Source organism: Caretta caretta, chromosome 2 (assembly GCF_965140235.1).
Source record: "Caretta caretta isolate rCarCar2 chromosome 2, rCarCar1.hap1, whole genome shotgun sequence".
NCBI classification, from domain to species: Eukaryota; Metazoa; Chordata; order Testudines; family Cheloniidae; genus Caretta; species Caretta caretta.
Genome location: NC_134207.1, coordinates 33,501,024 through 33,517,675, shown reverse-complemented (window position 1 = coordinate 33,517,675; position 16,652 = coordinate 33,501,024). Strand labels below are relative to the sequence as shown.

The 16,652-nt window shown below is 41.2% G+C and overlaps 1 protein-coding gene and 1 long non-coding RNA gene across 3 annotated transcripts in view; one reads left to right on the top strand and one right to left on the bottom strand.

Moving 5' to 3' along the window:
* The window catches only part of RSPO2 (R-spondin 2), a 170,923-nt gene that overhangs the window by 32,736 nt on the left and 121,535 nt on the right, over window positions 1-16,652 (bottom strand). The gene's annotated exons all lie outside the window — the stretch shown is intronic.
* Window positions 9,383-15,427, top strand: LOC142070955 (uncharacterized). The gene is made up of 3 exons (XR_012666898.1): window positions 9,383-9,748; window positions 14,289-14,449; window positions 14,930-15,427. It is a non-coding gene; the product is annotated as an uncharacterized LOC142070955 (long non-coding RNA).

The following is a 16,652-nucleotide window of genomic DNA, read 5'->3' as shown; positions in this document are numbered from 1 at the left end:
ATAGTCAGACAGTGGATCAGACTTCAGTAATTACTAACAGAATCTCCCCATCCAGTGGCTGAACATGCTGTTCATGAGTTTTGCACATCAATATAAGCAAACTTGCACCGGCAACTGCTCCATCAGGTGAGCCACAAGAAAGCCTCCATTTGGCTGAGCCAGGAGTAAAAGCCATGCTGAGATTGACTGTAAAAAGAGATCTCCAAATGAAACAAAGACCATTTTCTTTCCCATAGCCACCCAAACCACCCAAATAACTCTGTTTTGTAGAAGTGACAGGCTAGCATACTAAGCCACATGCCACCTGTCCCAATATAAAGGCTGATTTTCAAAACCTCCTGCACCAGGATCTTCATCCAAAACTGTGTGTGTATATATACACATGAATTTAAATACCCAAATTACACAACTACATGTGCAAATTGTACAACATGTGTCTGATTTGTGTGCACAATTGTGGGAACTGCATGTATGCTTTTGTGTGCGGCTTCAAGTGCCTCGAAAATCAGGCCTGTAATGTTGTTTCCAAAAGACCCATGTGTGAGGAGGTATTACTGTCAGGGAGAGTGACTGGACAGATGACAGAATTTTGTTCCATAAATCATACACTTTATCACAGTTTAGAGCAACTACACCTATATTTCCCCTTAGTGGTTCAGCAAGGTCACCCACTCTCAGCTTGCAACTTCCCAGCTGTTGCCTTTCTGGGTGGAGACCCATGTCTTTCTCCCTTCTGACCAGGGTATTTCCAGGCTGCACAGTTCCCTGCCTTCACTGTGCATTTCCCAGCAAAGTCAGTCAGTCTAAACAAACGTACTTGTTTCTCTTCAGAGACTAATAACAGAGTGATTGCTCCGCAGTTCTTTCTAAGCAAGGTTACTTTATTCTTAAGGTAAAAAGCATAACAGAAAAAAGTATTATAAACAGTAAAAGAAAGCCTATATGCAGTTATGCATGCTAATAAGCTTACCAGGCATCACCCCACAGTAGGGATTTCTTTGTGGTTACAAGTTCATCAGAGTTTCATCTCAGAAAAAGCACAAAGAAAAAGAAAAATTGTATGGGGTCTCAGTAGGCCAATTCTTCCAATCCTCCCCTTAAGGATTAGACCAGGGATCCTGCCCGTTTGCTGGACCAGGAAGAAGTCCCTGAGTCAGTTTAAATATCAAGTGTAACTCTCAGCAACCCCATATTCGCACCCTACACCCTATTGTAATAACCTTTGTATAAAATATACCTTGTGAGATATTATTTGAAACTAAGAACTCACTAAAAGAAAAGGAGTACTTGTGGCACCTTAGAGACTAACCAATTTATTTGAGCATAAGCTTTTGTGAGCTACATCTCACTTCATCGGATGCATACTGTGGAAACTGCAGAAGACATTATATACACAGAGACCATGAAACAATACCTCCTCCCACCCCACTCTCCTGCTGGTAATAGCTTATCTAAAGTGATCACAGTGTGCAGTTTCCACAGTATGCATCCGATGAAGTGAGCTGTAGCTCACGAAAGCTTATGCTCAAATAAATTGGTTAGTGTCTAAGGTGCCACAAGTACTCCTTTTCTTTTTGCGAATACAGACTAACATGGCTGTTACTCTGAAACCTAAGAACTCACTGATCACTAATACTATTGCATAATGTATACAAAGTCTGTCTTAAGAGTTATGGATATATGCTAGAATTATGAGTATAGTGTGTTTAAAGCAGGCATGTCAAGGGGAGTTGGTAAACAGGTCTGCCCTAGGCAAAGGAATGTGTTTGCTTCTCTGACCAGCAGCCCAGTTGTCAGGCAGAGGTAATGAAGGCATGTTCACATATCAGATTAATATATGGAACTAGCAAGTGGTGGAAGAGACAGCATGGCATCTATGCCCCAGCAGGAGAGAGAAGCATGGTCTGTGTTTTACTTTTCAAATAATGCTTTACAAGGGTTTATGGTCTATAAAGACGGGGTGGGGGGCGTGGACCTCAAGCAATAGACAAATTGAACCAACTGATTGTGTACACTTTTACTGGATTACAAAATGTATAGAGTTAGGTCATTTCTGAAAGTTAATGACACACTGGTGAATAGTATCATTGTGAATGATATTATATATTATTAGTATGTGTTAACACTATATGAGAAAACATGGATTCTGTATGCTTTTAATGTCTGTGACCAAACAGGAAGAAACAGGTTCCTTCCCAGACAGGAGAGAAGGCAGCTATCTCCCTGTCTCCAATGAGATTAAGCAAGGTGTAACCAAAAATAATGGAAGCCCTATTTACATAGAAATCAGCAAGGGGATGGGAAGTCCAGAGGATGGGAAGAACAGCATGAGGTCATCCTGTCTCTTGAGACAAAGTCAATGAATTTTGGAAGATATAACAAAGACAGACGGTATCTTTGTAATCCGTCATTAGACACAAGAGGCCAGAGCTCTTGAAAGCTGAGTAAGATGGGTCCTTCAGACAAGGGGAGATTGAAGTCTCTAGAGACTAAACATAGGTGAGAAACCTGCTTAGGCAAAGATCTTTCCTTCGGAAGACAAGGAAAGCCAGCATCTTTACTTTTGTGGAAGGTCCTGACTAGGGGAAAGTCAGCAGAGCTGGGAAGTAGAATGACTGGTGAGAGAAACCATCTTGAACAAAGTCTGTACCTTTCTCGTTTGAGTTTTAGATGCATATTTTCACTTGTGTTTGCTTGTAACCCTTTCTGGCTTTATTCCTTTTTCATGGTATCACTTAACCTATGTCCTGTTGTTAATAAATTTGTTTTCTTTTACTATAAACCAACTCCATGCTGTGTTTGCAAGGAAGGGTGTATTTAGCCCAGTTAATAGCTGTGATGTGCTTTTGCCTCTTTAAAGGAACAAACAAACCTTATTATTTCTCTGTACTGTCCAGGAGCAGGCTGGCCATTACAGAGCATGCAGTTTGGGGAAAATTCAGGATTGGGAGTGTGTTGGGGTTACCTTGCTGGTTGTAACCAAGTCTGATGGAAGCCAGAGTTGGACTCTGGGGCTGTAGATAGGCTGCTGGGGTCAGAGCTGCTGAATCAGGGCTGGCTGCAAAGCACACAGACAAACATAATCTGTATGTTTATTGCTGATTGTAAGCATCCCAGGCTGAGAACCATAGCGGCAAAGCATTGTGAGGCACTCAGAGTTACATAGTAAGATGTGACACAACCCCTCACTGGTCTGGATTGCACCCCCACAAAACCATGACACCAGGTTTTTATCCAAAAGTCTTCTCTTTCTCTGTTGGTCTTTGAACTAGTATATGCATATCTCCCCAGGTGGTGGTTTCAAAGGCTGATAATGGAAGAAGTTCATTAACATCCCTCCCTCTCTACTAGAGAAGATACATATGACACCACAACACCACATACACAACTGCATTTTTTATACAATGTATCCCAAAGGTATTAATCCTAATTCAATAAGGTTTAGATTAATTCAACAAAGTTTATTTTAATTCCATAAGGTTTGCTGGGGATATTTCAGGATATTGTCAGTCTGTCACACACCTATGACTATATTTACAGATTCTCCATTTTTAAACTAGTAACACTCCATAAATCAACAGGTAGCACAGAGTGACCTTCTAAAAGAAGGGCTCTGTACTTGGGAAGGGAGGATGAAAATTTATTTCCATCTGCTTTGATAAGGTCAGAAAAGAAGAAATTAATATTTTAAGTCAAGGCTCAGCCATTCAATTAGCTATTGTTCAGATGCCAATGAGAATGGTTTATTGCAGATGTTTCTATGAGTATAATGCAGCCAAATCATTCATTCTGCTGCACCGAGAAATTACATACAAATGAAGATGTGGGGAGGGGACATGGTAAATATTTGAAAAAAGAGAACTTGAACACAGCGCCTATTTGTAAAACAAATCTAAATTAAAACTTTCAGTTGCAATTATTTTGAAGACCCTGGAATTTAGGGTTCTTTAGAAACAGGGATAGCAGGAAAGTGCCTTGAAGAATTTTGAACACTGGAAAGCTGAAGTTTCCAGACTGAATGAACCATTTTAGGTTCTGGGCAAATTTATAATTATGAAGGAGATTAAGGTTAAGGACAGTCACTGCAAAGGTATCATGGTGGGCTGGAGAGAAAGTGAAGGAAATAGCATTAGCAAGCAAGTTGTCATGCTGGAATATCCATGGTGTCAGGAGGAGGGTTGTCCTGCTTTTAGTTTGTCTAAACAACACAAGGTCACAGGAATTTAGTTAGCAATACCATGGGCAGTGGGTATAACAAGCTTTGGGAGGCTCAGCCTCCCCAAATATGCAGCCCACCTCCTGCCACTGGAAGTTCCCAAGAAATGGGGTGGCCACCAGCGCCTGGACCACGGCCCCACTCCCATTCGGCCTCTTCTCCCCGTGGCCCTGCCCTTGCTCCACCTCTTCCCACTCCCACTCTGCCTCTTCCCACGAGGCTTCCACCTGCCCACCGCTCGCTCCTCTCTCTCTGCCCTCTCTCCCTAGGCCCTCTCCACCCCTTCTCCCAAGACTCCCTCCCCCGCATACTGCTTGTTCCTCTCCATCCCCTCTCCCAAGGCCCTCCCACCTGCTACTTGTGCCTCTCTGCTCCCTCCCCTAAGGCCCCTCTGCCTGCCAGCACAGGGGAGAACAAGGGGCCACATGGCCTCATCACTTTTAAAAGTGGTTCTGCCTCTCACTGGCTGGCCCAGATGTGGGACTCCTGCTGGGCTGATGTGGAGCAACTCAGCTAAGGGGCAAGTGATGGAAGGAGGGGAAGGAGAAGGGTAAGCAGTGGGCAGGCAGGCCTCGGGAGAGGGGGGCGAGGAGAAGCGAGCAGTGGGCCAGGGAGGCCTTGAGGAAAGGGGCAGAGCAAGGGCAGAAAGAGACAGAGTGGAGCAGGGCCTCAGGGCAGAGTGGAGACGGAGTGTGGGCAGGACTTGGGGCTTGGTGGCCCCCACATACTTCTAGGGAGCTTCCAGCACTCACACCCAGCCTCCCCAAATGCAAGAGTCACACACTGCCTATGAGCAATATCATGTCCTGAATAACTTCTCTTTTAATAAACGTGTTTTTCAGAGATCTCTAAAGATCCCTAAAGCATCCCCAGCTCTTCCATAGCATTCCAGCTGGTCCTACAGCTTCCTACACACCAACTTCAGCAATCATATTACAACACATTTGTTGGGTCACGGCTACAGCTGAATTCAATGTCAAGTGCTCTTGGGACCATAGCACCAACCACATGGCAACATCTAAGGGCTTGTCTACACGGGACAGACACTTAGGAAAGTTCAGATGAATTATCTAGCAGTGAAGTTAGTGCACATAAATTAAAACACACTAAACTCTTGGAGGATTAAGCTATAACAAACTAAGGGCACATTACTTCTGAATGTGCCCTTAGTCCACATGAGGGTTTAAAGCACAGTAATTTATGTGCATTAACTCCATAATTTAAATTAATTTGTCTTAACTCCCCACAAAGACATACCCTCGGAGTTACAAATAATCTTATTACCTGAATGTATGATGAAGAAATGTATTAATAAACTATTAATTTCCTATCCCCATCAGCACTCCTCCTAGCCAATATGTGTAATAAAACACACTCTATAGTTAATTTACGGTCATTTAAAATTGAATTTGGAATCCAAGGCATTGAAAGTCTATACAAATCAATACATTTCACACTGTAAAATCTCTAGGGATGTCAAGAGAATTATACAAAGGATCAGTCAAAGATTCACAAAATGATATAGCTACATCCACCTACCAAACAAAGGCACCTGGCTGCAGCAATGGATATTATTTGTTCTAAATGAGCTATACTAATAAATGTATTTCACATAGTCCAGAGGCAAATAGTAAAAGTTGAAAGATGACCTGAAAAGGGAAAGCACTGAATTCCAGTGTCACTAATAGCCAGAGTCTGAGGCAGACAGAATGGGAAGTCATTAGGATAGAAAAGAGTTGACATACATAGGAAGCAGAAAAAGGAGCAGAGATGGGAGAGACACCAATGCAGATGGGGAGACATAGGGAGAGATACTTCAGAGGAGTAGGAAAGAGAAGGCTCATGGGGATGTAGGGATTTCTAGATACAATTTTTTAAAAATATGCTAGGAGTCTGAAAGCCATATGGGGGAAATGAAGAGGGGGAGGGCAATAGGTTGTTTATGATGTGGTGAATTTAGGTTACCTTTTCTGTCACCCCCTTAAAAAGACAATAGCCTGAAATCTATTTAGCCCACTTGTTTAGAAGATAAAGGTACAGTAAGGATTTTGGAAATATATTGCTAAGCACAGCTATTGGAGGCATTCGGCAGTTATTGGTAAAGCTGTTGGAATGTGGTGCTTTACCTGCAAGTCCCATTTGTAGCATGTACTGTAAATAATTCCGTTAAAAAGAGTCTCCAACTAGTCTCTCTCTGTACAGATGTTCTAAACGTAGCATAGATTATAAAAACAAGAATACCAGAACATGTCTTAATATAACAATGACAAACTGAGCATAAGGAGACATTAAGAAATATTGCCATGCCTTTTTTCCCCCTTAAGTGACTTTAAACAACATATTGTATGCTTCTGTGGCTATGTTAGAGAACTAGGTCAAAAAATGGAGGTGGGGGGGCTGAAGGGTAAGGGGAGAGAGAAATATCCTCACAAAAATGCTCAGTGTGCACAACAGAGCTGTCTCTTCTCCAGCCGACATTATTCTCTTTTAAAACTATTTTATTGTATTAACGTTAAAATTGAGTTTTAGGGTTATTTACTAGTCACATTTTGACATTTAGAAAAATAGTTGCATACTGAGTAATATAATTAGATACAGATACAGAGACTTCTTGGTTGATGACTTTCTCCTGAAAAAATCAAGGATTCATGCTACCAATTCACTTAGGTCCATAGAGAGTATTGGCTACCACTGGTTAATTATGTTCAGAAAATCTGTTGAAATTTTTTCCCCCAACTGAAAACAGGACATAACTTTTGCAGATCCCTTCCCTCCCATCCCCACTTCCTGTCTCTACCACTGACCATTAAAATTTGTCTGAAACACAGTCCCTCACAGAGGTAGATGGCATCAAACCAATTTATCCTCCCTTTTCTTAATCTGATTGCTTCTCTCGTCTCTCCCCACTCACTTCCATTATGTTTCTCTTCAGTGCCAACCTCTGGTTCTTTCTGAGAATGTGTCAAAGGGAAGATGGCTAATCTCCATGACTGAGACCCTCACTGAGGTTAGTCTCCAGGGAGTGCTTCTGGGTTCCCAGCTGCTATGGAAGTCACAGATGGCTGCAATGAGCAGAACCTTTCTTTCTCTCCTACCTCACTCCCATCTACATTTGGTGAGAAACACATCTAAAAGTAAAACTAAAAAAACAAGTATGTTTTCACTGATCCAGGAAGTATCAGCAATTGTGTAATCAGGTTTGTCCTCAAGTGGTTTCCAGTCTATCTTCTATACCAAAGACTTTTGGATAAACACCCCAAATGTGGAGAGTTTATTCTAATAGATAATTTGAGTCACTCATCATGAATGACCACGGATTAGCCTGTATCATTTGGATTAATGAGTGTAACTGTAGATAAAGGTTTAACAATACCTAACAGAATGCCTCAAATTCAGTACAAATTTAGAGCCTGATTAAGTGGGAGTACTCATAGTAAGTAAGTGATTGCAACCATGAGACCTTAATTAACCTTCAGGCTATTATTCTGCATAAAACATATGGATAGAAGCAGAGCTACAAAGTTCTATGATTTTGGAGAGAATAGGGGAAAGATTAAGGGGAAGATTTTCAAATGTTCCTGAGGGATTTAGGAGCACTAGACTCACTAACAGCAATTGGGCACTTTGGAAAATGTCCCCTTGAGATTTTCCTTGAAAAGGATTCACTTTCAATGCTAAAGGTTAAAACACAGAAAAAATAATTTATTGCAAGAGTTTTTTGGCCAGATTTTCAGAAGTGCTAAGCACCCACTAGCTCCCATTTTGAGCAATAGGAGCTGCAGAGCACTGTTGAAAATCTGGCACTACCAAAATATAACAACAATAATAATAATCAAATAAATCAGAAAGTTCACATTATTTTAGATATAAGTATCTTTCTGATCTAGAAAACAGTGCTGAACATTTGCAGACCTGGAAATACATCTAACAACTGTTGTTCCAATCTCTCCCAAATGAAACACTAACTCTGAAGATGACACAATGATAGGCTTAGGTATAAACTAAAAGGAAAACTGTAGGAGTCAGCAAACCTAATTGGAAAGAATTTAAACACAAACAAAAAATCTAAGTTCACAAGTCTGAGCCAAATGTGTTGAAAGTTATAAAAATCAAAACATTGTAATAAATGCTGGCTCCTAAACTATAGTAATTCAAACAAAAAAGTTTCCAATTTTTAACATTATATACATGATTAAATACTCAATTTCCTGCTGTTTTTCCTCTTCAAAATAAAGGAAGGCCATAATAAACACTGTATGAAGCTTTAAGCTGGAGGGATCCAGATCTGATTATTATTAATTATTATTATTATTATTATTATTTAAAGAGATTTGGCAGGAAAACACAACAAAATTCCAACCTAGACAAAGTACCTTATCTTTGAAAGTGTAGGATCATAGTAAGGACATTTTAGCTCCTCTTTTAAAGGGAAATATGTTTGTGAGCAAAAATGAGATTATAGATCTTGTTTGGTATTAACTTCTGCCAAACATAAACAATTTTTGTCTCCAAGTTATTATTGAGCCATATGGCCAACAGGAGTAATGGTTTTCACTTCATTTTCTGCAAAATGGTTCAGAAACTTTAAACCTCCCACACTTTCCCCATGAAAATACTCTGGATCGTTAAACATTCATGAAGCGTTTGCTTTCAAAATCCAATACACTTGGTGGCTGGGTGGCACAGCTGAGTATTGAAGGGCCATTTACAGTGTGAATGTTTTCATATTAACATTGCTCGATTGAATGCCACATTCGTGCACACACAAATCTAATGGGATAACTATGTAGTGTCACAATTTAAATCAAATTAACTTTGAAGACTGGGACTGTACTTAATATGTTTTTACAGCAAGTTACTTTTCTATTAGCAGAACACAAATATATACTGGAGGCAGAAGCATTTTTATCTGTAGCAGGAAATTGTAGCTAATGACGAATTTGGGAAAGTTTGGCTCTGTCCTAACCGCATTGGGGGCCTTCTCTAAGACACAATTATACCAATTTAACACAGATGAAACTGCTGACAGGAACTGACTAAGTAAATTACCAACCATTTAGCTTGTCACAATGCACTGTGTTATCACATCCCCAGAGTCTATGCTAGAATATGAATTTCTAATCTTCTCAAATTAGCATGTGTAGCGAGGTGGTGTGGTTCCCTGCCGCCCCAGAGAGGGATGAGCCCCTCTGGACGCCAAAGTGGGCAGAGCCAGCGGAGCCTGCACCCACCCCGCAGAGATCAAGGCGCAGGACAGGAAGTACAAAAGCCCCACCCCAGAGCTCACTAGAGCCTCAGCTGCTGGAGAAGCCAGATGCCTGTAGCCTAGCTCCCAGTTGGGAGACTCCTGCAACTGGCAACCAACTTGAAGACTGGCCAGACCAGCCGAGGCATGATGCCGACCAGATCCCAGAGAAGCTGTTAAGCCTACCTGTGGCAAGATACCCAGAGGAGCTGCCAAGCCTACCGCTCGCTAGGTACCCTGAGGAGCCCATGGTGCTTGATGCCTTGGAGGACACAGTCCCAACACAGGTATCTCTAGAGGGGCAGGTAGGAAATAGCCTGGGGGCAGCAGACCCTAGTCTGGATGCAGCACACCCAGAGCCTATGTCAGTGTGTTGCGGCCAGGATCCCCATTGACAAAGCAGCAGGCCTTCTGCTGCTGCTAGGGCCCCGGGCTGGGACGCAGTGGAGTGGGTGGGCTTGTGTCCCCCCTGCCACCCAACGTGGCCTAGGCCTGGGCCTCCCAAAATCATTTGTTTGCTCTGCCCCTGCCTGAGGGCCTGAGCCATATACCCCGTACTGCCATGCCCTGACCCAGGGCCTGGGCTTGTTGTTGCTTACCTGTTTGCTCAACCCCTGCCTGAGGGCCTGAGCTAATGACTCTGTACTGCCCCGCCCTGACCCAGGGCCTGGGGCTCTGGAACTCGTTTATTTGCTCAGCCCCTGCCTGAGGGCCTGAGCCACGGACTCTTTGCCGCCTGCCCTAGCCCAGGGCCTCGGCTTATTGCTTAACGGTTTGCTCCATCCCTGTCCAAGGACCGGAGCGTGAGGCTTGCTACTGCCCGCCAACCGGACGTGCGTAGCCCTTGATTTGCCTCTGCCGTGGTGCGAGGCCCTGCGGCAAACTAGTTCCCCGACAGAACCAGACAGACTTAGCGAGGCAGTGTGGTTCCCCGCTGCCCTGGAGAGGGACGAGCTCTGGCCGAACCCCTCTACAGCATGCTATATTGTTCCATTGAAATGTTCTTCTTTCACTAATAACTCTTGATCTGCTGCTGCTGACTGTAGCTACAGTTATAACTTTAAAAAACATCATATTTTTTAGTTTTTAGGAATCATGCCAAACTGACAATGCTACAAGATGAAATTCTCTTCTCCACAAAACACTTAAAGCATGTTCCCACACACTGAAGTTAATAGGAGTTTTGCATGTGTAAAGTTAAGCATGTACCTAACTGAGACATGGAAGTCTGGAAAACCTTGAAGGCTGTATACCAGAGCATATTTAAATAAGCCATCCTTTAGAGTTGGATATCAGAGTACAGTACTGACAACCCCCAAGAATTCAAACATGATGAGATTGTCTCGAAAATCATGAGACTTTTAAAAACAATAAATTTTTTATTGTTGGAGTATTTAGGGTTCATGTTTTCAAGCCTTTGTCTGCAGCCATTAGGGTGAGCTGCTTCTTTTTTTAATGAAAACTGACATTCTCACGTAATAACCTGATTCCTGGAGCTTTAAGAAAAATACCGACTATCACAAGACTCATGATATTACCAAACATGAAAGTCATAAGAATTAGCAACATATGGGACATTCTGCTACTATCCTCAAGTAGACCTTTATTTTGTAAAGAGCCCCCCCAAACTCTGGAAGACTATAGCCTTTTTGATGGCAGGCTGCTGGGATGTAAGCACATTGGCCAGATCCACAAAGGGACTCCAGACTTTGATGCCTGCGTCCCAGTTTTAGGCTCCACTGTGATCCACAAAACTGCTTCTCAGCTGCCACCTAACCCTGTAGGTGCCTAGACTGACTCATTGCCTAAATTTTTATTGTAAAAGTTACCTGAGTGCCTAAGTTTCTGCCACTGGGTCATGCACACAACACCTCTTTCTAGGTGTCCAGATACCTGTCTCATGCCTAAGCCCCAGTCTGATCCTCAAATCAGATGGAGATAGACATTCTCCTTCCTATCTTGCCCTAAGCCAGTAGTCATGCTCAGAGCACACCTATCAGATTGGGACCCATTCAAAATCCAAGGGGTACTTATTCCTTCATACTTGTAGTGGTTAGTGCACTCATCTGGGATACAGGAGACCCAAGTTCAATTTCCCACTTTGCCTGATGGGAAGAAGAGATTTGAACAGGGGTCTCCCAACTTTCAGAAAAGTACCCTAGTCACCTGGCTATAGGATGCTCTAATACAGGAGTCTCTCCTGTTGAAGCTGTTCCTCTTTGGACTAAAGAGTCATTAGGCCAGAGAGAATGACTCTATAACTGGATTGTTAGGGCAATCTCCTAAAAGATGGGAAATTGCTAATCAAATTCCTTCTTCCCCTCAGGCAGAGTAGGGAATTGAACCTGGATCTCGGTGAGTGTTTTAACCACTAGGCTAAAATTTATAAGGGAGGCATTAGTAGCGCTTGCAAGAATGGCTTAAGCATGTAAACCTCCTGACTCCAGGAGAGCAGTTCCTAGCCTTTGCTCGCAAGCAGCGATAAGTGCCTCCTTCCACCCCAGACTAAAGTTGCCTAACTCTGTGAAAGAGGTGGGGCTTAGGACACCCCTCTCATTGGTATTGCCAATGGCTAGCGTAGGCAGCTTCCCACCTCATGTGCTGGCTTTTGTTGATTGCATTCTAAGGTGCTGATCTCTCCCCAGAGAGGATAGGTATAGGGATAGGGTATAGGGAACCTAGCCCAGATTTGGTGGATTCCATTGATTTTTCTAGGTACCTAAAAGTTGAGTGTTGCAACACTTAAGTCCCTTTATGGATCTGGGCCATAGTAACACCCAGAAGTCTAAAGGCATTTTAAAATAAGTGGTTCAGTCATTCTATGAGTGTTTGTAGAGGGCTCACCTCCTATTTTCTCCAGTCTAGGTTTATGAAGCCGGCCAGGCCCAGCCTTCTTTACTTTAGCTACAAAGCCAAAATGAAATTTCACAAAAACAAAGTTTCACAAAGAGCTACAAAGTTTGCCCCCTGCTGTAGTAGATAAAGCAGTGCGACTATGACGATGTTTGGGTTTTGCATATCCAGGCAAACAGTGTCTCTATAATAAATCATTTATATTCTGGCTAGTTGCACAAACTTTTCATATAGCACTAATCCCATATTGTCCTAAGTGCCACACCCTGACTAGTTTCTTCCTAGATCTAGGCAATTGGTGGAAAATGAGGCTTGCTGGTGGGTAATATATACACAAGAGTTAAATTGTCCCCCATCACCCTCTTTTATCTATATATGCTTGGTGTATAAAGCATGACATCCTTACCACATACTAGACAGTTATAGAAAGTCTGTGTAATTAACTGCATAATTGGATTAAGGTTTACTGAATGCAAAAAACACACCAAAACCAAAAAAAACCCCACATATACATCCTGACAAATTCCACATCCTGTTCGAAGAGTTTTGAAAGACAATGTGGAGGTGATGACTTGGGTAATTTTCTAATAACAAAATATGTTCCCTTTAAAATAAATCACCTTCCAACCCCAAAGCATACTCCTTCATATAGTCGATTATATTGTAAGCCCAGCAATTCTATTCCATTTAGGTCCTTATTCCACACTCATCAATGTGATGGCTGAGCCTTGATTACTTATTTGTATTATTGTCACACCTAAGAGCCCCAGCCATGGACCAGGACCCCATTATGTTAGGTGCTGTACAAACACAGAACAAAATGATAGTCCCTGCCCCAAGGAGCTTACAATCTAAGTACAAGACAAGAGATAATGGATGGATACAGGCAGACAGATGCGGGAGCACAAGGAAATAATAGGACATTATTGGTCAGCCTGACAAGAGGTGATCTCAGCACTGCAGAAGTCTAACAGTTGTCAAGTGTTTTGAAGTCTTTGTGGCAAAGGAGAATTTTATGGAGGGATTTGAAAGAAGATAATGAGATAATTCTGTAAAACTTTACAGGAAGCTTCTTTTAAGCATCAGGGGTAGCATGTGAGAGAACATGAAGGTGCTTATTTGAAAATTTAAGAAGTGGGAGATAGAGGTTGGTATCATTGGGTGATCAGAGGCTGGAGTTGACCATTCCTTTCTTAATGAGAGATTATAGGTAGGGTGGGGATAGGTCATAAGGGCCTTGATGGTGAAGTAGTTTGTTTGATATGATAGAGAAGAGGGAGCCAATGGAGGTATTAAAAGAGAGTTGATATGCTCATCATTTCTTCTTCAATGATCTTCTCCAGAAAAGGAAGAGGTTCCAGAATCAGATCAGTAAAGTGAAAGGTTTGTAGTTAAGATTATGGACTTCCAGGTAGAAGCCAAAATTTAACAATTTCTAAGAACCACATGTTTTTGACCAAAAAACAAACAAATAACTAAAATGTGACCAAGCTGCTTTGTGAAAATTCAGCACTGAGTACTGGGCTCACTCACATCAACCACATCATTTTTCACATGTGTATATCTTCAATGACCCATAGGTTTACTCCTGATTTACCACAGTATACACAAGAAGGGAAGCAGGCTCACTAACGCTGTACAACATATAGATCCATGGAACTATGTTGATGTACAACAGCTGAGGAACTGGCCTATGGCTCCTGGAACACTGAACATTTTATAAACTTTGGCTGATTTGATAATTTGGGGCATAATTTATCACACTGTAAAATGAATTATAAATCATTTATCTCCTTTTGATAAAGACATTCAAAAAAAGGTCTGTGCTAGAAAAGTAAAGATCTAATCTAGAATAGAACAAATAGTGACCAAAGTTCACAATAGAAACTTTTGGGCAAAATGGAAGTAAATACACCAAAAAAGTTCCACAAGACCAAGGGTAACCATTATTAGTCTGGCTTCACCCCCATTTAGGCAAGGTGCTTGGACTAATGATCATCCACTGCTGTTGACCATGTGGTTACATGCATCGTTGGACCTACCGCAACTTTGGTCAAAGGAAATGGCTCTTCTTACATCTACAGAACACCCTTTTTCTTCTGCACAGCTCTGTCATCTGAGCCAATCGAAAAAGGGTAAGTATCTATCATGAGCATTTAAAAAAATTAAAACTTATTTATTTTCTTGGAAACTTTTCAGCAACATTTTGGAAAAGAATGAGAGGTGTGCGCGCTCTCTCTCTCTCTCTCACTCACTTAACTCCCCCCTACCCACACACACATTTTTTTCCCCCACTGGAAAAAGATTTGAGGAATTAAAAAATGTGGTGGTGGGGAAAGGGGTCCCCTATTAAAATGAAAATTTTCAAACCAATTTTGTAAACAATTCCAGATTTTTCTTTTTCAATTTTTTCACAGAAAAAGAGAAATAATTTAATTTAAAATCTCAAGGGAAATTAAATTTTGTTAGGTGTTGAAATTTTGCATGCAACATGCTTCTCCTTTTTGGACTGGGTCTACTGCTGACAAAGCTCTGCAGAAGTGATAAACTCTTCTCCCCTTTACATGGTTTCAGCTAGAGAAAGTTGAAAGCTTCCTGTTCCTCTTGTTTCACAGGAATTTTTCTATCCATTCTTCTCTGACCTTCCTCCATCCCTCAGCTTCACCCCACTCCAGAAAGATATTACTACCCTCATGCAAACTGGCATGGCATGGCAGAACAGTTTGGAAAAATGCTGTGGAGAGATGGTCATGAACTGAAACCTGAGTATTGAAACTTATAGGGCCTGTTGATTGGTATTGCATGGGGATCACATATCTCTATGAATCATTCTCAACTGTTATCAGAAATTAAATCTTTATTTCACTGGCCATTTCACTGGAAATTCAGCCATTTGTTGTTTTTCAGATTAGCTCCTTTTGTTTCAAAATCTGCTCCCTCATGTTTTCTTTCTTTGGACCTGAAACCTTCAATCATCCACTCTGGATGTGTAACTAGTATAATTCTTTTAGGCAACTGACATTGTATCTGTCCTTGTTAGTTGTGAATGTTTATAGCTGCCACTAGGGGGCACAGAACAAGGAGGTAAGAATCTGCATAAACAAGAAATAAAGTCTTGCATTCACCTTATCCATGGTATGCTGGGTTTCTGTTATCTCTACAGGATCTTTCTCAGCACATCTTTTCTAACAAAAATCATACCATATGACCAAGAAGCTTCTCTGCAGGGCAGCAATGATCAAAGACAATCACTCTCCTTTCTTCTCTTGTAACTAAGATTTTGATCCATTTAACAGTCCTATCAATATGACAGTGTTGTAAAACCTTAGTCTGAGCACTTGCCTCTTTCATATACTTAATCAGTTATTAAAATTCACTCCTTGTTTTTCTCCAATTGGGGATTTTCTTTTGCTAGGCTGCATGAAAGTAGTGTCTCCCTATTTAAGTATTATAAGGAACAGATGGTAAAACAGAAGGTCAAAAACAATCTGATCCATAAATTCAGAGCAAGAATATAAATCTGGAATTTAACCATAATTGTGGTATATTGTATTTTAACCATCTTTGTTTTAGAAGCTCTTTAGGCATGTCATCTCCAGCAGCAGCTAAATGTTGTAATTTTCTCAATATGGAAGATACTATAGTATTAAAACCAAATAAAGTCTAGTTTAATAATAATTATGATAGATCTCATCAAAGCTACTTGACACTTGCATAGAAATTTACAGCCTGTCAGCAGACTAGATTTCATCAGGCAGTTTAAGAAGCAATGAAACAAACAAAAAAGTTTGATAGTCACAGAATTGTTTCAATTGTGCTGAAACAATAATGAACATGCTGGTAAATATAAAGCACTGTTAACATCAAGTTCAAAATGTACACATCTATATCTGAAGGATAAGTAAAACAATTTGAATTGGCCATCATTTTTATAGCGCATTTGCTATAATATCCATGATATTATCATATGGTATTAATGAGCATGTAAATATCAGTGATCTTTATGCCACATGGTGAAACAGCTCATACATGGATGCTTTAAAGTCATGCCCCTTGTTTGAACTTCTTAAACAAAGTTCTCAATAAATCTGACACTCCGTAACACAACTACTCAGATTAGTGTCCTACTGTTGCTGCAGCTTTGCAACTAGATATCTGCATGCGTGTCTGCCATCCAACAGTCTGACTTCACATGGGGGTCTCAGGATTTATGAGTCTTATGTTTCTGATAGTTAAGCATGTCAAAGTATGTTATCAAGAAACCAATACATTGCACCTCAAGGAAAAAGGTAAAACATTCACAAATGAATTTGCATAGAGCAGCCAAGTCACTGTATG